The sequence below is a fragment of the Mustela nigripes genome, chromosome 4, assembly GCF_022355385.1.
Source record: "Mustela nigripes isolate SB6536 chromosome 4, MUSNIG.SB6536, whole genome shotgun sequence".
Classification (NCBI taxonomy): domain Eukaryota; kingdom Metazoa; phylum Chordata; class Mammalia; order Carnivora; family Mustelidae; genus Mustela; species Mustela nigripes.
This window is the reverse complement of record NC_081560.1, coordinates 61,956,993-61,979,599: the sequence shown is the minus strand read 5'-3', so window position 1 is coordinate 61,979,599 and position 22,607 is coordinate 61,956,993. Positions and strand designations below refer to the sequence as shown.

The 22,607-nt window shown below is 36.9% G+C and overlaps 1 long non-coding RNA gene and 1 pseudogene across 1 annotated transcript in view; one reads left to right on the top strand and one right to left on the bottom strand.

Annotated features, from left to right (window-relative positions):
* Positions 1-1,695: 1,695 nt before the first annotated feature.
* LOC132016305 (tubulin beta chain-like) lies at positions 1,696-4,590 on the top strand (annotated as a pseudogene).
* A 6,958-nt stretch (positions 4,591-11,548) lies between these two features.
* The window catches only part of LOC132015911 (uncharacterized), a 47,676-nt gene continuing 36,617 nt past the window's right edge, over positions 11,549-22,607 (bottom strand). Inside the window, exons 4-5 of the long non-coding RNA XR_009403818.1 lie at positions 20,339-20,424; positions 11,549-11,668 (exon numbers count right to left, since the gene is read on the bottom strand). This is a non-coding gene — a long non-coding RNA (uncharacterized LOC132015911). The remainder of the gene's footprint in view (positions 11,669-20,338; positions 20,425-22,607) is intronic.

Below are 22,607 nucleotides of genomic sequence, written 5' to 3'. Positions count from 1 at the left end.
AGACTGCAAAGGCAACTAAAGGTCAGATTGTTGGAAATGGAGGGGGGCATTTATTTAAAGGCCTGTTGGAAGCTGTTGGAAGATTTTAAGAGAGAAATGACATATTCAGATCTGTATTTTAAAAAGGGCATATACTAGAGAATGGACAAGAGGAGACAGGGTAAGTATGGCTATCACGACTGCAGTCTAGTTGAGGACACTGACAATAAATGCACATAGAACTGAATGGATTCCAGGCTTATTTTGGTGGTGGAATAAATTAAATTGGGCAGAAGAGTCTAAAATTATGCTTATATTTTTGGATTAAGTATATAATAGATAGTAGAGAGTTTTCCTGAATTTCAGAAAACTAGAAAGCAAATTTCTTAGATAGGAATACATAAAGCTGACCTAAAACTAAACAGCTAGGTGAATATTAAGTATTTAATTATCAAGGATTTTAATTGCCCTTCTTACAGATTATAAGAATTCCAGGTAGATGATTCAGATGGCCCTTTTCTCACTGAAACTTTTCCAATTTTGGGTGAACATCTAAGGCATCTAAAATAAAGCAGAATTATTTTCAAATCTGGGTGTGATCAGTAATTTATTTCTCATGAAGAAAAAAATGTCATGTTTAAAAGAAAGGCTGAACATGTATATCTTACATCTTGCTAAATTCACAATTATAAGAGGAATTTCTAGTTGTAGAAATAATATCAGGAAACAATAAGAGTGTTAAGCCATTTTTTCTCATCTATCCCTTTTGCTACTGACTCCACCACTGTAATTTTCAGTTTTGGCTTAGAATTCTGTGTTCTCTACACAATAGGCTCTGACATTATATCTCTTCCAGACACATAAACCCAAAAGCTGCCATCTGCTCACCCCAAAATGGTTTTGAATATCCTTTCTCTAAAATAAAGCCCAGGTTAATTACCTCAAAAGGTTTTTTCATACTATACTACAACCAGAGATCTGAATTCAATAATCCAAAAATCAACCACTTATTCAGGTTTAGTATAATACTTATCTTGAGCAAAGCGGTCTGCTAAGTGCTGCGCTGAATCATAAAAATCTCACAACATTTGAAATCTTGCTGGATTGATGGCAGAGAATGCATACAATTTTAGGAAGACTACACAAGTGTAAAATTATTAGCACCAAGGTTTGTTTCTTTTTTTTTTTATTCATTTGACAGAGATAGATCACAAGTAGGCAGAGAGGCAGACAGAGAGAGAGAGAGGGAAGCAGGCTCCCTGCTGAGCAGAGAGCCCGATGCAGGACTCAATCCCAGGACCCTGGGATCATGACCTGAGCCGAAGGCAGCGGCTTAACCCACTGAGCCACCCAGGTGCCCCATTAGCACCAAGTTTTAAATTAACTTACTGTTACTATTAAGCATTTCTAATATAGGCCTACACAAATCTTACTGGCTTGCACAGTTGTCTCTTCTATTAATAAAGGGACAAACAATAAGATAAAATCTAAGAGATCTTAGCATTTTAATTTAGTCGTCATACTGAAAACTTACATTAGCTAATAAAATACAGAGCCTGATTTCAACATTTTTATGCATTCACACACTTACAAGTTAATCAATCTAACACTTACACGTGGATATGTCTTCACCACCATCACTTTCACTTCCTGCCAGTCTTGAAGGATCATTAGAGATAAGAGGCATTTTAAGATTAGTAACTGTAAAAAAGAGATATGGTATTAACAATTCCCCTAAATGAGGACACCATTTTGTTCCGCTTAATGTTTGAAAGTTGTTTTCTAGTGAATACAATTCTACTCAGATTTGGGGCGAGATATACTAAATCTTATATACTATATTTTATAAATATATAAATATAAAATATTTGTCAACTTTTTATTTTTTATTTTATTATTTTTTTAAAAGATTTTATTTATTTATTTGACAGAGAGAGAAATCACAAGTAGACGGAGACGCAGGCAGAGAGAGAGAGAGGGAAGCAGGCTCCCCACTGAGCAGAGAGCCCGATGCGGGACTGGATCCCAGGACCCTGAGATCATGACCTGAGCCGAAGGCAGCGGCTTAACCCACTGAGCCACCCAGGTGCCCCTTTGTCAACTTTTTAAAGGGGAATAAAAATGAGATAAAATCTTAGGATGCATTAATGGATCACATATACTTTATTGCTTCTGTGATATATTTCCTGGCCTGGTGTTTGCAATTAATTTGAATCATGTAAAATTTATAATACTAACATGGGCTTCTGGTTTCAGATGGCAAATCTGGCACAAATATTCACTTCTTCTTACTCATAAGTTCAGAAAATCTTGCAGATTTTACAAAAGCATAGAATGTCAGAACAAATAAAAGTAGAATTTTCTGGAAAAAAATTTTAAAAGCTATCCAGGAAAGGCACAGTCCAAGTATGATGTAAAGTGTTCAAATCAGAGTAAGAAGTCAGCAGGTGTAAGGAAGAAGAATGCAACAAATACTAAGAAACAGAATAATTAAATAAGATGCTGAAAATAATAAAGATATGAGGAGGAAGGGAAATACTTTATCTTTCAAAAAGAAAAGATAAAAGATAATAAGCAATTCTAGAGAAAATAAAGCTGTATTAGAAAAGCATGAAAAATGTAGAAAATTAAAACATGATATGATTTTGAGAAGTCAACATATAGTGTATATTACATTTTTCTACATTTACTGTCTATAACTCAGTTGTGGCAAGCTGCAGCTAGAAACTTGGATTAGTTGTTTTTTTATTACTAAAAATACAGTTTGATGAGCACCTAAGTCATATCTTACACAGTTACTGTGAAATAGGTAACAGCTAAAACTCATTTTTTATTCCATCATTCTCAGATTTGATTTTTTGATTCCTTACTTTGCCAGATGATAGTGTTACCATTTTTTCCACCTTTTATCACTCTATCATCCAGTTTCTGCCACCAGGACATTATATTTTTATTGCAAAGTTGGTAATATTTTCCTTATATTCAATAACAATTAAGCTTGCTGTCTTTTGAATATTAGTTATCATAAAAGCTTATATCCCATAACAGCATTTATCTCATTATAACTACATAAATATTGTTCATTACAGAGACACATTGTGTTCTATCACTATATTTTTTTCAGTCTTATTTGCACCTCACAGGGGAGAATGTTTAATGGATTTTTCTTATCTAACCCTTTAATTAGTCTGATCAACAAAGAGAATATACACACCAATAGATGACTGATAGATAGATATAGATCCACAGACTAACTATCAGGATTTTCTGGGACTATAACAAAAAATTTAACATTCTGGTTATCAGAGTCTCAGGGGAAGAGAAGACTTTCTAGCTTCATGGAAGCTGGAAAAGTACTAAATCATGGCTAAATACTTCCCAAATATGACAAGGAACATAAACTTTCATATTCAAGAAGTTGTGTGAACCCTAAACAGGATAAGCCCAAAGAAATCTATGCCAAGACATACCATAATGAAAGCTTAAAAACTAACGACCAACCTTGGAAATAACTAGAGAAAAAGAATACTTTACCACAGAGGGCAGAAGGGAGTAGTGCCATATTTTTCTAGTGTAACAACAACAACAAAACTCTGTCAACCTAGAGTCCTATACACAATAAAAAAGTCCTATACACAATAAAATTATCCTTCAACAATGAAGAAAAATTCAAGATATTATCAGATGAAGGAAAACTAAGAAAATGTGATGCTAAGGAACACGGTAAGGAAAATTATGGTAAATAAAATAGACTTTCCTTCCCTTTAGTTTTTAAAATTACTGATAGTTGAAACAACTAACACTGTTCTAACACTGTTATGGTTTTTAATATATGTAAAGGAAATATTTTAAAAAATTATAAATGGGGGAGAATAAAAAGAGATAAAGGGAAATGAGTTTTCTACATTTAACTTAAACTGCTGAAGAAATAACTCCAAAAGACTGTAAGACATATCACAGAATGGACAAAGATTAAAAAAGATATAACACAAATATATAGATATCACACATACACACACACACACAACAACAACAACAACCACCAAACAGCCATACAGAAAAATACAGTCAAAGATAATATAGACCTCTGCAACCTGGTAGTCAACATGGTGCCCTTCCCACTTTTCCACTTCTTCATGCCTGGTTCCGCCTGCCCCTCTGACCAGCCATGGAAGCCAGCATATCAGGCCCTCACTGTGCAGGTCTTTGATGTCAAGAACATGATGACTGCCTGTGACCCCAGCCAAGGCCATTACCTTACCACAGCTGCTAACTTTCATGGTCGGATGTCCATGAGGGAAGTAGAAGCTCAGTGCACAAAGCAAGAATAGTAGTTATATCCTGGAATGGATCCCCAACTATGTCAAGACAGCTGTCTGTGACATCCCACCCTGTGGCCTCAAGATGGCAGTCACCTTTACTGCAAATAGCATGGCCCCACAGGAGCTCTTCAGGCACATCTCAGAGCAGTTTAGGACCATATTCTGGCACCAGTACCCAGGTGAGAGCATGGATGAGATGGAATTCATTGAAGCTGAGAGCAATATGAACAACCTTGTCTTTGAGTACCAGCAGTACCAGGATGCCACCGCAGAGGAAGAGAAAAAATAAGGCAGAGACCATCACCTCAGGCTTCTCAGTTCCCTCAGCAGTCTTCCTCAACTGCCCCCCAGAATGTGCATTTTCTGCCTCTACCTTGTTTTATTTTGTTCGTTTCCTTTTTTGGAGTGTGTGGTCCTAGACTAGTGTTTGGCACATAAAAGAAGCTCAATATTTTTTGTTTTTTTCAAGGTCCCCTCTCCCACTTTTGGGAAACCTACATTTCTGCCAATCTAGGTAACCCTGTACTTCTTTTGGTGTCCACTTTTCCCACTCTACCAACTGGTATTTTCCTTTGCTTTTTTAAGATAATTCTCCAAGAAGCTGGGTCTCATCAGATCCCATTTAGAACCATGTGCTGAAAACCTGGAAAGATGGCCACCATCCTAAGCCCATGTATTAACTCAGTGAAAAGGAAACCAAACTACCTCACAGCAGGTAGAGGTACGTAGGAGGAAGAGGAAGCGTTATCTATTCTAGGGCAGTTTTGGAGAGGGATACAGGCTATCAAAATCCTAATTTCTGGGGCATCTGGGTGGCTCAGTGGGTTGAGCCTCTGCCTCTGGCTCAGGTCATGACCTCAGGGTCCTGAAATTGAGCCCCGCATCAGGCTCTCTGCTGAGCGGGGAGCCTGCTTCCCCCTCCTCCTCTGCTTGCTGCTCAGCCTACTTGTGATCTTTCTCTCTAACTAATAAATAAAATCTTAAAAAAAAAAAGAAAGAAAGAAAGAAAGAAAGAAATCCTCATTTCTAGGAATCTACCTGCTCCTCTCTCAGCTTCAGGAAAGCTGTTAACAGTAGTATCTCCATTTTCAGTTCTTCCAAGCTCTGTCCTGAGTTGTTTCCTTTGCAGTGGTCTGCCCCACCCTGTTGAGTGGATTCCTTCCCTCTCTAACTTAACCTTCTTCACATGTTGAATTCCTTCCTTCTCCCCTGGTCAGAGAAGGGGGCCAAGAAAGGGAAGAGGGACTAACCTGGGTCCCTAATGCCTCCAGAAAGGCGCTCTTTATCCCCATCTTTTCTTAACAAAAACCCAGCCCTGCTGTGTACATATAGAAAGGTATGTATTACCATGTAAATACTTGGGCCATTCCACCAGAGAGGGGACAAGGAGACCCTCTGTCTTTTGGCAACATCTCATCTCTTCCTTTCACTATTCCCTTCCTACCCTCTCCCCGTCCCCATCCTCTCTCTTGGTTTTATCCTGTCCTATACTTCAAATTTCTATTTTCGGTTGAACTTGGTTTTTTTCCATATTGAAAAGATAACACTGCCCCAAGAGTCAAAAACAAATGAAAACTGGAAAAAAAAATACATAAATTCAAATGGTAATCTAAAAATGCAAAAAAAAAAAAATCAAGATTTGATTGACACAGCTAAAGCAGTGCTGAGAGAAAAATTTCTAACATTAACTAAGTATGCGTGTGTAGGTACACACACACACACACACACACATATATATTTAAAGATTTTATTTATTTGTTTGACAGAGAGAGAAATCACAAGTAGGCAGAGAGGCAGGCGGAGAGAGGGGGAAACAGGCTCCCTGCTGAACAGAGAGCCCGATGCGGGGCTTGATCCCAAGACCCTGAGATCATGACCTAAGCTGAAGGCAGAGGCTTAACCCACTGAGCCACTCAGGCTCCCCTACATATGTATTTTTTTAAAAGCTAAGTGAATTAAAAATCTTAAGGGTTAAACTTTAAAATATTTTGAAAAATTTGTTATATGTATAAGTATATACATAATGCATATACATATATACATAACATATAACACACACATATATATACATACATAAAACTAAGACATATGTCAAAATATTTTAATGTATAATCCTTAAGATTTTTAATCTACTAACTTTCTAAATGGCATATTCTAGATAAAAATAATCTCCATTTTTTTTTTTAAAGATTCTATTTATTTATTTGTCAGAAAGACAGCAAGCGAGAGTGAGCACAGGCAGACAGAGTGGCAGGCAGAGTCAGAGGGAGAAGCAGGCTCCCTGCGAGGCAAGGAGCCCGATGTAGGACTCGATTCCCATGACGCTGGGAGTATGACCTGAGCTAAAGGCAGCTGTTTAACCAACTGAGCCACCCAGGCGTCCCATAATCTCCATTTTTGAATGGTTGGGAAAACTAAGCCTACAGTTACAAAGGTTTAGTGTGTGGTTTTAATTGATGTCCTGGCTCTTATTGCCTTGTGAATGTTTAAAATGTCCTAGGTCTTTTTTTTTTGAAGATTTTATTTATTTATTTGACAGACAGAAATCACAAGTAGGCAGAGAGGCAGGCAGAGAGAGAGAGGAGGAAGCAGGCTCCCTGCCCAGCAGAGAGCCCTGATGTGGAACTCGATCCCAGGACCCTGGGATCATGACCTGAGCCGAAGGCAGAGGCTTTAACTCACTGAGCCACCCAGGCACCACTGTCCTAGGTCTTTTCATGACACTGCAATGATGGACATATATTATAAACTGAGATTCTATTTGATGCATGAAAAGGATCTATCTACTAAAAACAACTTAACTAAACCTCTTTTTCTACATTCTTTTTGCCATCATTTCATTTCTACCATCATTATAGTCATTGATGGCTATGAATTCCAACAAGAACATTAATTCAACAGTTTGGACACAGAAGCTACTAAAACCAGGGAGTTCAAATGAGTGTGCAATTGCCAAGAGCAGCAGGAACACAAGCACCTTCTCAGGACCATCAAGCAAGCCCAATCACAGCTTACTGTAGAAGGCAATGAATAAAACTCCAGTGCCCTGTTGACTGTGTGTCCTGGAATAGAAATTTGATCCCAGAACAGAAAAGGGACATTCTTGGGAAAAAACGGAAAATCTGAACAAAGTCTAGTGTTTTTCTTTTAATAGTAAAATATCAATGCTAATTGCTTATTTTAACACATGTGCTTTGGTTATGTAGGATGTTGACATAAAGTGAAAATGGATGAAGGGTATGCAGGAACTCTCTGCGCTTTCTTTGTAACTCTTATAAACCTACAAATATTTCATAATGCGAAGATTTATTAATAAAAATTAGCATTGAAATCTTGTGTACAAAAATTTGACAGTAAGGGCTTTGAAGCATGAAGTTGTAATTCTAGCAAAAACTCAAAACATTGATCAATAAAGACTTAAAAGAGATATTCCAGAACAGACTGGAAAAACATTTTCAATCATATCTTGCTTAAAGATCATCATTTTTTTGTAAGCAGTAATTCTAGGATGAAATCAGAACACACCACATATTTTAAATAATTTTAGTATATGTGCTGCCGAAGCGAGCACAATAATTTCACGTAGATAATAGTGTGCCCTAATTTAGTGTCAGACGAGTTATACTTCCGAGTTAACAGTGCTTGCTGTATGCATTAGAAATGGCATAAAGAACCTTCAAAGTTTCCATAAAAAGGACATTTATATGCAAATATGAAGGTTAGGGAAAACACTGTAGAATACTTTGACTAAATAAAGACTGTCTTTCGACTCTGAAGTCCAAAAAGCAAAAAGCCTCTGTGAGGGGGTTTGGATTCTTAAGTTTCACCTGCAATATAAATTTAATTTTCCTCCACACTAAAGAATTAAAGTCCCATAAAGGTAAAAATCTCTTTAAGCCACTTTAGTTTTTCCTTTAAACAGATTATAATTCCTTTTGGGAACAACAATCAGAAGAAGGTTAAAAATTTTCAAAAAAATTCAGAAAGCTAGCTGTGGTTCTTTGCACTGATATTTTCCTACAAAATACAAAAAATGGGAGGTGCTGGTCACTGTCCAGTCACTGTTATTAAACCTGTTATTGCTTCTCTGTTTTTAGTACATTGTGAGAAAGTACACAGAATTTGATTCAAATGTTAGAAAACATGAGAGTATGGCTAAGTGGTATTTAGTGTCATTCTGCTCCTTCAGGGTATTAGAAGGTGAGAAAATTCATATCAACCTGCAACATCCTGTCCCAAATACAGCATGAATCTGTGGAGGGTTGTTCTGTGTTTTTTGAGGGACCAGCTCTCAAGTGCATAGTTCTAAAAATTGAGTTAACTATTTTTTTTTCCTTTTTAAGATTCTGGAACAGTATTGGAAGTAAAAATAACAAGAAAAAGATGACTACAATTTTAAAAAACATAACTAAGCCTTCAATCCCATTTTCTTCATAGAACACATAATAAAATGTAAAAGAAATTCCAGAGTAAATGCCATAAATAATAGAACTAATTAAATTGGGCAGATATCATACAAATTGAAATAACAGATTTAGAGATGATAATTTTTCTCCCCCTTAATTATAGCAGACTCTTCTGCATAAAGAATGAGTAAAATATCTCAACATAATGAGCTATTACCTCATTGAGCCCAGTGAATTTGAATTTGCAATATAAAATAACTGCTGGTGTTTCTAAACTTCACTATTCTTCAGATAATTCACAATTAAAAGACATTCAAGGGGTCACTTGGGTAGCTCAGCCAGTTAAACATCTGCCTTTAGCTCAGGTCATGATCCCAGGGTCCTGGAATTGGCCCCAGATGTCAGGCTTCTTGCTCAGTAAGGAGTCTGCTTCTCCCTCTCCCTGTGACCCTCCCCCGCTCATGCTCTCTCTCTCAAATAAATAAATAAAATCTTAAAAAAAAAAAAGACATTAAAATTAAAATATTTGAGGGTAATTCATTATCTCATGCTACTGTATTAAGGTAATTTATAAATTACTAAATTATTAGTCAATTTCATTCAGACACAAATCTAAGTGAACTTTCTCATTATCAACTCATAATTTTGTGTCAAAATGCAAAACAACAAAGTGATTCAAAACTGTGGAAGCAATGTCATGAGATAAATGGATACCACAAAAAAAAGAGAGAGAGAGAGAGAGTTTTTACAAGTTTAAGAGGCTGATATACTCTTCTTTCATTAGAATATGACCACTTACATAGTCAGAAATCTTTACATGTTTTACCTCAAAATATATGCTTTAGGGGTGCCTGGGTGGCTCAGTGGGTTAAAGCCTCTGCTTTCAGCTCAGGTCATGATCCCAGGGTCCTGGGATTGAGCCCCACATCAGGCTCTCTGCTCAGCAGGGAGCCTGCCCCCACCCCCTTCCCTACCTCTGCCTACTTGTGATCTCCGTCAAATAAATAAATAAAAGCTTTTAAAAAATACACGTTTTAATCTCCATTTTATGGCTCGAATGTAAAAATCAAGTAAGGTAAGCATAGACAAAGGAGAGTTTGCTAATTTTTTAAAATAATGCCTCTTTTTTCTACTTCTTTTGTCAAGACAAACCATATTAGATTTAAAATAATAATTATTAGAGAAAACGGTGACCAAAAAGCATGATGATAATTACATATGGATTATTTGTAATGCTTGGTCATAACTAACAATTAGAGGGCCCTTAAATTCAGAGCACCTGGTTTCTAGTCCCAGATCTGACAAATTGTGGTGTGTGACCTTGGGCAAATCACTTTAACTTTCTATGCCTCCTTTTCCTCATCTGTATTTTGCAGACACTAATAGTACCTACCTCACAGCATTGTCATGACAATTAAATGAGAAATAAAAACTGCTACTTAAGTGTTAGCTAGTAGTAGGAGCAGTAGCAGCAGCAGCCGCATATCTTGACAATTGTTCAAAGTCTTTCTGTATAGACAACCCTAATCAAGGCAGAATGTACTCAGAGGTTCACCTCACAAATGAAATGCATACATAATAACAACTCACTGAATTCCTAATAGCTTTTAGAGTTATAAATATTAATAATTTTTTAAAATTTTTAAAATATTTTTATTTATTTATTTGACAGACAGAGATCAAAGCAGGCAGAGAAGCAGGCAGAGAGAGAAGAAGCAGGCTCCCCGCTGAGCAGAGAGCCCAATGCAAGGACTCAATTCCAGGACCCTGGGATCATGACCTGAGCCGAAGGCAGAGGCTTTAACCCACTGAGCCACCCAGGTGCCCCATTAATAATTTGTCTCTAAACAGTATTATATAAATATAAAAAGAACATAAAATAAACTTAGAGAATGGGAATTACCTTTTTAACTCTATAATTAACTTTTTAAACTCCTGCCTATAGATAAAAATCACATGTAAATTATCCTAACCATAGGTGATTTATTTAATATGTATTTAAATATAAATTAATGTCTAGTATTGCTCATAATTATAGATCTTCATTTTATTGTTAGTTACAGTTTTGTGATACATATTTTTTGCATATTGATTATAGCATCTTTTTTCTAGATTATTGTTGGGATAGTACTATTAAATTCTCTTTGAATCTATATTCTGCCATGTTGAATCATATAAAAGGAAAGAAAAAGAAATGTATTTCGATAATGTATAGGACTCTAGAACAAGTTCAATTAAAAATAGGTTAAATAATGTGGTTAGTCTGCATGAAGCAGTAAACATGAGGACATCAATTTCAACAGCAATCTGCATTCAGTATTTCGGCACAAATGTTTTAACATATAATTTTAAAGTGTGACTTTATACAGAAGTTATGGGTTGAACTTTGTATCCATAAAAAGTTATGTTGAAATCCCAACCCTCCATACCTCCAAATGTAAGCTTATTTAGAAATAAAGTCTATACGAGGTAAACAAGTTTAAATAAGGGCATTACGCTCAGCTTCAATCTGATATGACTGGTGCCCTTGTAAAAAGGGGAAATTTGTGGGTGCCTGGGTGGCTCAGTGGGTTAAAGCCTCTGCCTTCGGCTCAGGTCATGATCCCAGGGTCTTGGGTTTGAGCCCTGCATCAGGCTCTCTGCTCTGCGGGGAGTCTGCTTCCTCCTCTCTCTGCCTGCCTGTCTGCTTACTTGTGATCTCTCTCTGTTAAATAAATAAAATCTTTTTAAAAAAAGGGGGGAGGGTGGAATTTGGACACAAAGACACAAATAAAGGAAAGAGGAGGCAAAGATACACAGGAATAATGTCACACGAAGACCAAAGATTGGAATGATGAATCTACTTCAATGCAGGACAGCATAGGCTACAAGAAGAAAGGCAGGGGAAGCTCCATTCCTTATACCTTCAGAGAAAGCATTGGCCTTGCCGACACCTTGACTTCAGACTTCTGGCCTCTGGAGCTGGAAGACAAGAAACTGCGTGTTGCTTTAGGCCATCCAGCAAGCCATCCAGCTTTGCTATATAGCACTCCTAGGGAGACATGATATTTTACTAAAGGCAAAATGATGTTTTTTCTGGTGTTTCATTAGCTGTCTTCCATAATCTTAATTTGAGTTCTTTCAAACTGAAACTGGTCTATAAGGATATCACACGCCTTAGAAATAATCCTGAATAGGAATGTGTGACAGCACAGGCATAAGTCAGAGTAGTTCATCAGTAGATATAATTGCATTCTCATACAGTCTATAAAATGTGTATTTTATTTATGCTGGAAAAATGGATTAGAGTTTTCTATGAAAAAAAGCTAGTGTAAATTTTGGGTTCTCTCTTTTAAACTCAAATAATTTGTTTTATCTAAGACTGTTCTTAGCGAGAGGGAAAAAATGTGTTCTTATCCACCTTTGTTTGAATATTAAGTAGAAACATCTTAATGCTAATATTGGGTCAAGAATAACAATACTCAGGTAAAAGAGATATACTAAACCACATCCTACATATAATCTGAACCACAGAAATGAATGCATTATTATAGTATGTATTAGTTATAACCTTTCAGCAGGAGCCAAATGCAAAATAAAAAAAATTTAAAAAGGACAACTGAAATTTTTTACAACTAAAATTTCTACTATAAAACATTCCACTATAATTGAGAAACATTTTGTATCATCTTTTTTTGATGCTGAAAAAGTAAATTCATTCTTCAAGCCACAATGCCTTTGTTCCTCTTATAAAGAATATAACCTACTTCTATAATAATTGTGAGAGCGATGAATATGTTTATTTCTTTCTCTCCAACTCAAAATTACTTCTTTCTTCTTGGATTTCCTTCTTCTTCAGGTTCAAAATTACAGATTTTTCTCTTTTTCCTGTGCACTAACTCAGTTTTTAACTCCTCAGATATTTTAGTCTTTAATGAAAAAAACTAATGTTTACAAAAAAATTATGTCTATCATGCAATGTTAAAGCAGTTGTGGCGACAAAAACACTGGCTGTCCACTCCCAAGGGAGGGAGGAAGTACATGATCTGGATGGAGGACAAGAGAAAACAGACCAAGAAGAATGACAAACTCGGGCAAACAGAAAGAGTTTACCATCAATGATCAGAAGTGGATTTGAGGGGTGCCTGGGTGGCTCAGTGGGTTGAGCTTCTGCCTTCGGCTAGAGTTGTGATCCCAGGGTCCTGGGATTGAGTCCCAAATCCCTTCATTGGGCTCTCTGCTCAGCGGGGGGCCTGATAACCGCCCCCCCCCCCTTCTGCCTGCCTCTCTGCCTACTTGTGATCTCTGTCTGTCAAATAAATAAATAAAATCTTAAAAAAAAAAAAAAAAGTGGATTTGATCCAGGCAAGCTGGACATAAAGGAAAGCATTGCACAGGATGTGGGTTAAGTGTACGGACTACGGAGTCACACCACATTCATTGACTATATCTCTTAGTGGCCATGTGAGCTACAGCTGTAGTTTCCTTATCAACTAAAAAGAAGTAACACCATCTATATCATTAGTTTATTGTAGGGATAGAGTGAGATGACCTTTTCAAAGCTCTTAGCACAGCGTTTGTGTGGCACATTCTAAATATCTGATAATGGCCACTAGCCCTGTTAAGGCAAGTAAGAAGTGACCCACTAGGGGCACCTGGGTGGCTCAGTCGGTTAAATGTCTGCTTTCTGCTTAGGTGAGGATCCCAGGGTCCTGGGATTGAGTACTGCATTGGACTCCCTGCCCTACAGGGGGTCGGCTTCTCCTTCTCCCTCTGCCTGCTGTTTTCCCTGCTTGTGCTGTCAAACAAATAAAATCTTTAAAAGAAAAAACAAAACAAAACAAAGAAACTGATCCATTAAGTATCAAAACTGGCCCAAGAATTATTTTCTGCATCCTTTCTTTTAATCTAGCTGACTATACTATTTTGTGTGTCTATTGGAATAAAGTATCTATCATTTCCATATCAACATTGATTATATGTTCATCTAGACCTAAGGCCTTAAGATATCAAAACCTTGATAATTGAAATTTATATCTCCAGGCCTGGCATTCCTTCTGGAATGTATATTCAATTTCCAACCCAGTGTATTTACTTTGATTTCTATAGATGTTTAAGTGGTCCCTATGATCCTGATCTCCCGGCTTTCATGCTCTTGCAGAGTCCCCTCCCCTTGAGTATGAGTAGGATCTGTGACTTGAATATGACAAAGATACTAGGATATCACTGTTGTAATCATGTTACATTATATAAGTCTCCATCCTCCTAGCTGACTTGCTCTAGAGTCTTGCTTTCCCTGCTGATTCTAAAAAAGCAAGATTCCATAAATCCTAAGGCTGTGAGGAAAGGAAGTTCGCCAACAACCTGAATGAGCCTGGAAGCAGAGCCTCCTCCAGGATCATGTCATGATGAGAAACCCAGCTGGCTGATATGTTGTTTGCAGGCTTGGAGAGAACCCAGCGAAACCATGTCCAGACTCCAACCCCACAAAAACTGTGAAATAATATATTTGTATTGTTTTAAGTCACTAAATTTGTGATGATTTTTTTAATGCAGCATAGAAAATAAATACAGGGATTTAACAAGCACCTTCTCACAAATTAAGCCTGTCCAAAATAGAGCATCCATCCCCCTAACATTCAAATCTGCCTCCCTTTTAGTGTTTCCTATTGAAGTTAATGGTCCCACCATTCACCCAGCTGATTAGTTAAAACATCTTGGAACTATTCTTGATGCCTTTGTGCCTCTCAAATGGAAAAATCCTATCAGCTATGTCCAGAAAAGTTACACTTTTTATAATCACTTCGTTCTAATCATTTGCCTGGGCTACTGCAATAGCTTCTTTTCTTCAATTCTTGACCCTCTAGAGTCTATTTCCATACAACATCCTTTAACGGGTAGATCATTCCTCAATTCCCTGCTCTCAAGTCTTCCAAACATTCCCATGAGACTTGGAAGAAAATCCCAATCTTTTATATGACTTGGGGCCCAAATGATTTGGCCCATGAGTAACTTTTTTAAAAAATCATATCCTACTCTTCCTCCCTTATTAATTTTTCTGCAACCATACCGATCTTCTGGCCAGTTATTGAACACTCCAAGCAAATTCTCGACTATAGTTCTTCAATTTGGTCTGCCTTAAATAATTTTCCCTTAAATACTCTCACAACTGGGATTACTTCTTTCCCAAACGTCTACTCACATATTATGTCTTCATACAGGCCTTTTATGAATGACTCACCTAAGAGAGAAAAACTGCATGACTCCTATTTCACTTGCCTTATGTTTTATTTTTTATAGTACTATATAGTACTATCATTATTATTGGGGCACCTGGGTGGCTCAGTGGGTTAAAGCCTCCGCCTTCGGCTCAGGTCATGATCTCAGGGTCCTGGGATTGAGCCCCGCATTGGGCTATCTGCTCAGCAGGAAGCCTGCTTCCCTTCCTCTCTCTACCTGCCTCTGTGCCTACTTGTGATCTCTGTCAAGTAAATAAAAATCTTTAAAAATTAAAAAATATCCTATCATTATTATTGAGATAAGGAAAATTAAGGGACCCCAGGAAAGACTGCTTTTTTACTGCCTATATTCTTGCTAGGACCAGTACCCCTGCCTTACATGTGTCTCACAGCAGAAATAACATTTTATGTCCTCCTTGTAAGGATCAAGATGTTAGTAATTTCTTCGGAGACTTCCAGCACAATAGATAACATCTAAGGAAGGACCAAGTGAAGCCATGCTGTATGTATTCCAGACCACTGCATTAGATATCTCAACACCAACACCCTGTGGCTGTAAGAAATAAGTGACTTTACAGAGGACACCTGGACCCTTGTTTTTGTTCTGACCAGTTCTTACATGCATGAGAGGACATGTACACCAAAACAGAATCCTCAATGAAAACCCTGGACCCCCAAGAAGAGATAAAACTCTCTCTCCTTTCTTTTCTGCTCTGTATCTACATTATATGTTTTCAATAAAATCTGCTCTCACTTCTTCTCATCTTGCATTTGATTTCTATCATTCATGAAGCCAAGGATCCTCTTGGCTGGTCTTGTGGAACACCCTCTTTGAGTCCTCAGATCAGGCCTGCCTACATCATTATCATCTGTTTATCCATTTATATTCTATCTTCTCAGTAGAATATAAGTTACATAATGCTAGTAATGCCTGGTTTTGTTCATTTCCATAATCTGGAACACTACATGGTAAAAAGTAAGTAATTGACCAATTTTGCATAAAATTGCTGTTGAAATCATTTTGGAATCCTTCCAGGAAAAAATATTCTGCCATAGTGCTTTAAGAAGTTCAAAATATCTCATAGAAAAGTGCAAGAGTACATTTCAAACTTTCACTGGAAATTTAATGCTAACTAACCACAAAACTAAATTCTGTCTTCGTCTTTTTGTATTGCTTTAAGAAATTTAAGAAATTTAAGTGAATTATCCTCATGAAGTCATGAGTAACCCTACTATAGCTCTTGATTTCTCTCTCAGCTCTATCTCCACAGTCATTTTTTACTAACCAAGCTACATCTCAACAATCATTTTTTTACTCTACAATGTATATTTAATGCAAATAAATAGAAAACAGTGCAGCAGAAAAGTAAATAGCTTGTTCTCCAAGAATGCTAATAGTGAGTATAAAAGTCAGGTTTGTAGTGTTATCCAACAGAGGCCAGAGACTGTGTCCATAGGAGATCTGCTTGTGGTGACACTATCCATCATACTGTCACTGTTTGACAGTCACAGACAAGAAGAAATACCTAGAAATTACAAATGAATTTTCTCACTAACAATTTATAGCAATTTGCAGAACATTGTAATTGGCACATTTTCTTCACATATGTTCCATATGTTACAATAAAAAAAGGAAGAAGCTTTTTGTAGGTTATTTTATTCAAGAAGATTATTTGCCAACAGAGTAGTGTAATGTGTTAATGAATTTAGTCAAATTCTCCCCTCTCTTGTCTGATACAGTGCCTTTCTGCTTGAGGAATGGGTAGCTTAGATGATTGATAACAGAATCCACAACCTTTCACCTGCAAGTCACCAGTTTGAACCCAACCTAGTCCAGCAATGAGAGACATTTGTTTCTGCAGACAGCTCAGAGGCTTGCATGAAATGAATGGGAAGTCTCTATTTGCTTACTGGACCTGAAATGATAGTTACTTGAATTAGAAATATATTACGCTGTGAGTAAAGACCTACATTATCATTATAGTAATATTCTTTTTCAAGGCCCTGAAGTTAATATATGATACTGGCTGGTATTCAATTTCAGACTAGAATTTTACTGAGGCAAATTTACCTTCAGTATTTTCAATGTTCTCAATACTAAATAAGTCCTATTTTAGATTTTTAATAATTAAAACTTACAGGTGATACAGTAAGAAAGAGCAGAACTGGCTACCCCAAAATATGTCTCTTTGGCATAAGGATTATTCAAAGCTAATTATTATTTTTTAAACCACAAAAGAAAAGCTCTGTAAGCCTAGAAGTTACCCTTTTGTAAGAGACATTTTTACATTTATAAGGGAAGTCTCCTGTGTTAGGGTTTCTGCATCTCTTTACCAGGAAGAGAAGGAAGACTCTAAATCCCTAGAAACTCTTATCAATGGAGAAGATAACAGCCAAATCTGCATAACATAATGCTTGTTTATTGGACCTTGCCTGGTAACCTCCCATAACTGACTCTCCCTTCCTCCCAACATCCCCCCCCCCTTTTTTTTTGGTCTTTAGCTGAAGATATTATTTAAAGTAGTGGCTTGGGCCATTTTAGAAAGCTACTTAGTTCTCCTGAGTCTCTCCCATATATACAAGAGGTATACATGCTATTAAAATAGTTTTTCTCCTGTTATTCTATCAGTTATTACAGGGGGTGGGAGTTGGGGATGTCTCAGCCAAGAACCTACAAGGGTAAGGTAAATTTATTTTTTCCTCCTTTATAGAGACAAACCAACTATGTGTATAATAATTAAGATTTTGCCTCAAATTTATATTCAGTTCTCAGAAGTAGGGTGTCACCTTTTGCAGAGCTTAAATAGCTTTTATAATATGTTTTAAAAAGATTTGTTTATTTATTTTAGAAAGGGATTGCAGGAAGAGGGGCAGAGGGAGAAGGAAAGAGAGAATCCTCAAGCAGACTTCCTGTTGAGCTTGGAGCCTGCCTTGTGGCTCCATCCCGGGGACCCTGAGATCATGACCTGAGCCAAAATCCAAAGTCAGCTGCTTAACAGACTGAGCCATCCAGATACCCCAAGGATTTCTAATATTTTAAATTCATTCATTAATTAAGTAATTGAAAAGTAAATTCATAAAAGAATGTTTTCTGAAGACATTTCAAAATAAGCGGAACAATATCTTTCTCTATTAGACTAACATGTGATCCAATGGGTGACTTAGATGGAAGTAAGTCAGGTTAATTGGGACCTTTTCCTTTTACCTTATTTTTAAAAAGATTTTACTTATTTGACAGAGAGAGATACAGTGAGAGAGGGAACGCAAGCAGGGGGAGTAGGAGAGCTAGAAGCAGGCTTCCCACAGAGAAGGGAACTAGATGTGCAGCTTGATCCCAGGACTCTGGGATCATGACCTAAGCCAAAGGCAGACGCTTAACAACTGAGCCACCTAGGCACCCCAGAACCTTTTTCCTAGAAGCTTTCAAAATATATGTAATGGAAAAGAAGTTATTTTCACGATAACTTTTTAAAATATATGTTATTTGTAGGAGCCTCCATAGAGTCTCTATGCTCACTCTAGTGGTTAGGGTTGTCATTAGAACTATTTAAAAATATTCCATCTGTCCTTCCTGGCACACAGTAGGGTATTACACTTCCTTGGCCCTACCAAAACTATGTGTGGACATATGACTTGCTTTTTCTAATAACATATGAGTAGAGATAATATGTGTCACCTTTCTTGCTGTTGCCATGATCATGGAAACATAAATCCACCTCATACCATATTTTGTTTCTAAGAACACAAAGGCAGAGAAGCCCAAAGCCTGAAAATATAAACGTGTTAGAAATAGTCTGGGCAAAGCAAAAAATGGGAGAATCAGAGGGAGATCTATGCATAGAGAATTATATAAATTATTGCGGAAAGAAAAACAAATAAAGAGATCTTCATTGTCTGGCAAATGAGAAAAGAAGACATGAAAATTGATTCCTCCGGAGGTTTTTAGAGAGGTAAAAATATTACGTGGTTTAATATAGTATAATATAATATAGTATATAGTATATAGTATATGACCTTTAAAGCCTTCTCTTTTGTAGCGGCCAAGTGTACCCACCCCAAGAAGGGCCACTTTGGCATAAACATTATTATGACTCAAAAGCAATCCAAAGCCAGCGTTTTCAGAAAAAGCTCAACTGCCTGCTTTATCAGGGAAAGAGCTATTAACAGAGATGCCTCTTAGTACCTGAGAAACTTAGCTGTGTAACAAATCTTTGTTTTTCAAACATCTCCTTTCACTTTGCTGTTAATGGTCTTTCACCTGTTCCATCTTCAGGCCCCTATCCTTCTCCTTCGCTCATATATACATCATGTTGCCTGTCTTTGGAATTTCCATTTAAACTTGATTTTCTCCTGCTAATCTGTCTCATGTCAATTTGATTCTAAGTCCAGGTAGGACCTTGAAAACTAGCGGAAATTCTTCCTCCCCAGCACCTCTAATGGGTCTTTAGTAAAATCTGTTTTTCTCACTACTCTGTGAGTGTATTCACTTTCAGGGACTGGAAAAAATTTTTTTTTCAAGGATCCCACTAGAAGAAACCAAAAGCTACCAATGAGAGGCAACCAACATAATTTCTTTCCTAGAAGATAAGCCAAAGTTATATTTATGTGGCTAGAAAATCTACAGGCTTTATTATGATTGATATTTAGGTATTGATTCAACCAATGACTATGAGTATGTGTATTACACTATAGGAGCAGGAAAAATGTGTGTGATGGGAGAGGAGGAGCCAAAGAGAAAAAATGAAACCTCAACTAAAGAGGAATTCAATAGATATCTGCAATTGAAAATCAGAAATATCACTATGTACTTATTTAGAAACTGGACTAAAGCACTAGAAAAAAGCAATGAAATGACTTAAAGTGTTTGTCTCTAGGTAATGGGATTTGGGAGTAAGGAGCATGGAGAAGTGTACAGAAGAATCAGTCCTTCAAAAAAAGATACAACTATTATTTAACAAAAGTTAAATTGTATAAATAAAATTAAAGAAACAAAAGCTTACACTTTCTCATTTTTAATCATCTAACTTTGTTCTGATGTCTTTATTTTAATGTTTAATATTATTATAATTATCAAAGAAAAATAAGTGCTCATTTTTTAAACCTTAGAAATTATAGAAAATTATCATTCTAACTTGGCTACACTTCCCTAGCCAGTGTCCAGAGTTGTTCCTCACACAGGAAATGATGATCTCAAATGAATTTAAGAACCACTTACCTAAAGATCATGTTCTGCTCGAACCCTGAGACTTTCTTCCACCTCAGTCTCCACAGGACACAAAGTGCCAGCTAAATAACTAATTATAAATGGAAAATTTCCAATTGACAAATGTAAGAAGAGTCGATGCAGATTATCAGACCACGGAGCAAGGCATGTTATTCCGAAAAGACTTGAAATGATCAAGAAAATCATTACCTGTGATGATTTACACAACTGTATCCTTGTGACAGGCAAGAATGGGCCATTAATCTACTCCATTGAAGGCTTTTTGATCAACCAACCTAGTAAAGAAAATAATCACAAAAGGAAATGGAAAGTGGTAGACTTACTTTCTTCTTTTTTTCCCCCTTGCTTCATTTCTCCCTCCCTCTCTCCCTCTCTCTCCCCCTCACTCCCTCCTTCCCACCTCACCCCACCCCCATCCTTTCTTCCTTCCTTTTCTGCAAGGAGCAAGTGAAGGAAAAGTAACTCATAGTAAGTCAAAAGCGTTTCTCCTCAGGAAGCAGAGTTGTTTCAGGTTCAGGATTCAGCACAGAATCAATCTTAGCTGAAGAGCAGGGGGAGGGAAACAGGATTTACCAGGCACTTTTTCTGATGTCTGTGACCTCCAGGGCTTACCATTCTTGTTGATGTTGTTTTTTGACTTGTAGTTTTCTAATGTTTCCCACTAAATCGATTATTGCCTTTAGAAGTAATTTCATGGCTTTTAGAGTACTATAGCTTTATCTTTCTAACCTTCATGCTGCTGTGAAAGATTGGTCTCATTTCTTGTTAATTCTGATTCTTCTTTGAGGTTATGCTTTCCTTCTCCAAGGGAATCATCAGGTATCGTTTTATTAGTCTTACACATCATGCCACCTCTGGGGAATTTGTACGGCTAATTCATCTTTCCTGACAATTGCCTAAATAAATGGTAGCCAGAGCACTTGTTTTATTTCTGTGAACTTTTTTTATTGCTCGCCACCTTTCACAGCAGTGAGCAAGCAGTCATAAAGACCAAATAGACAAGGATTTTCTTTTTCCAATATTATATTTAATGGTCAGTTTTAAATCATTTTAGTTGCAAAACTTTTTAAAGAATAGTTTAACCCTACATTTTTTTTATCTGACATATTCATTTCTTCTTGTATTTGGCAACAAAGGGTAATGGAAGAAACAACTCACTAGTATTAGAGTCTACATTCTGGTCCCAGCCCTGTACATGACTTCACACAATTTACTTAAGTCCTCCAAGCCTCGGTTTTATAATCTATAAAATATAAGAACCGACCTCTGGAGTTGGCCTAAGTTTTAAGATTGTGTTTCCAGTAAGAAAAGATATGGCCCAATTGTCAAATGTTTAAATACCAACAAGTTCACCCAAGAATAGATTTTACCTTCCATTTATTAAAATAATGTCTAGATGTCTCGGTTTTTTTTTTTTTTTAAGATTTTATTTATTTATTTGACAGACAGAGATCACAAGTAGGCAGAGAGGCAGGCAAAGAGAGGAGGAAGCAGGCTCCCCGCTGAGCAGAGAGCCTGACAGCCCAATGCAATCTCAGGACCCTGAGATCATGACCTGAGCCCAAGGCAGGCTTATTAACCCACTGAGCCACCCAGGCGCCCCTAAATGTCTCAGTTTTTTCAAAGATCTTATTATGAAATACTCTTCTGCAGATACATAATTAACAGTAGACTAACAGAACCAGAATCACAAAGGTAACAAACTTTGGAATAAGGTCTCCAAGTAAGTTAGTAATTAGATATTTTTTCATTCTTCCTACAGAATTCAGCCTCCAGAGCCTAAAATATTTACTATTTGGCCCTTATCAAAAAAAGTTTTCCAGCTCCTACAATAAATAAACAAATGAGAGAGAAAGGACTAAGGGGGAGAAGAGTACATCACCCCAAAATATGCCACACTGGCACATGGATTGCTTTGAAACAAAGGCAACTAGGACCCAGCAGACTCAGGAAAGTTCATTTTGTTGTTGTTGTTGTTGTTGTTTTTAACCTCCCCTCTAACTGCCTAAGAGAATATATCTGCGTGGCAAGACAAACTTTTGTTTACCACACATTTGCATTTCTCATTTTCCTATGAATTGTCTTCCAGGCCTTTGAAACCCTACCCCCCCACCCCCTTCTCCTTAGCTCAGGATAATACATAAACTTCAATTAGCCTGAGGATCCAGGAGCCTCTCATGTCTTTGGTGCTTTTATACTATATGAAATTAAATTTGTTTTTCTTTTGTAAATCTGTCTTATGTCAATTTAGTTATTAGAGTAGTCAAAGAACCTAGGGAAGATGATAAAAGTTTTCTACCACTGCAGGATAAACCTTCCTTACAGAAGAATTCCAAAGATTAAATATAGAAGTGTGAGAAATAGAAAATCAGCATTAGAACACAACAGTGATAATTGCAGCAAACAAGATTCACTGACAGATGGCAAAATTTTAAGGTAAACCAGGATAATTGCATGG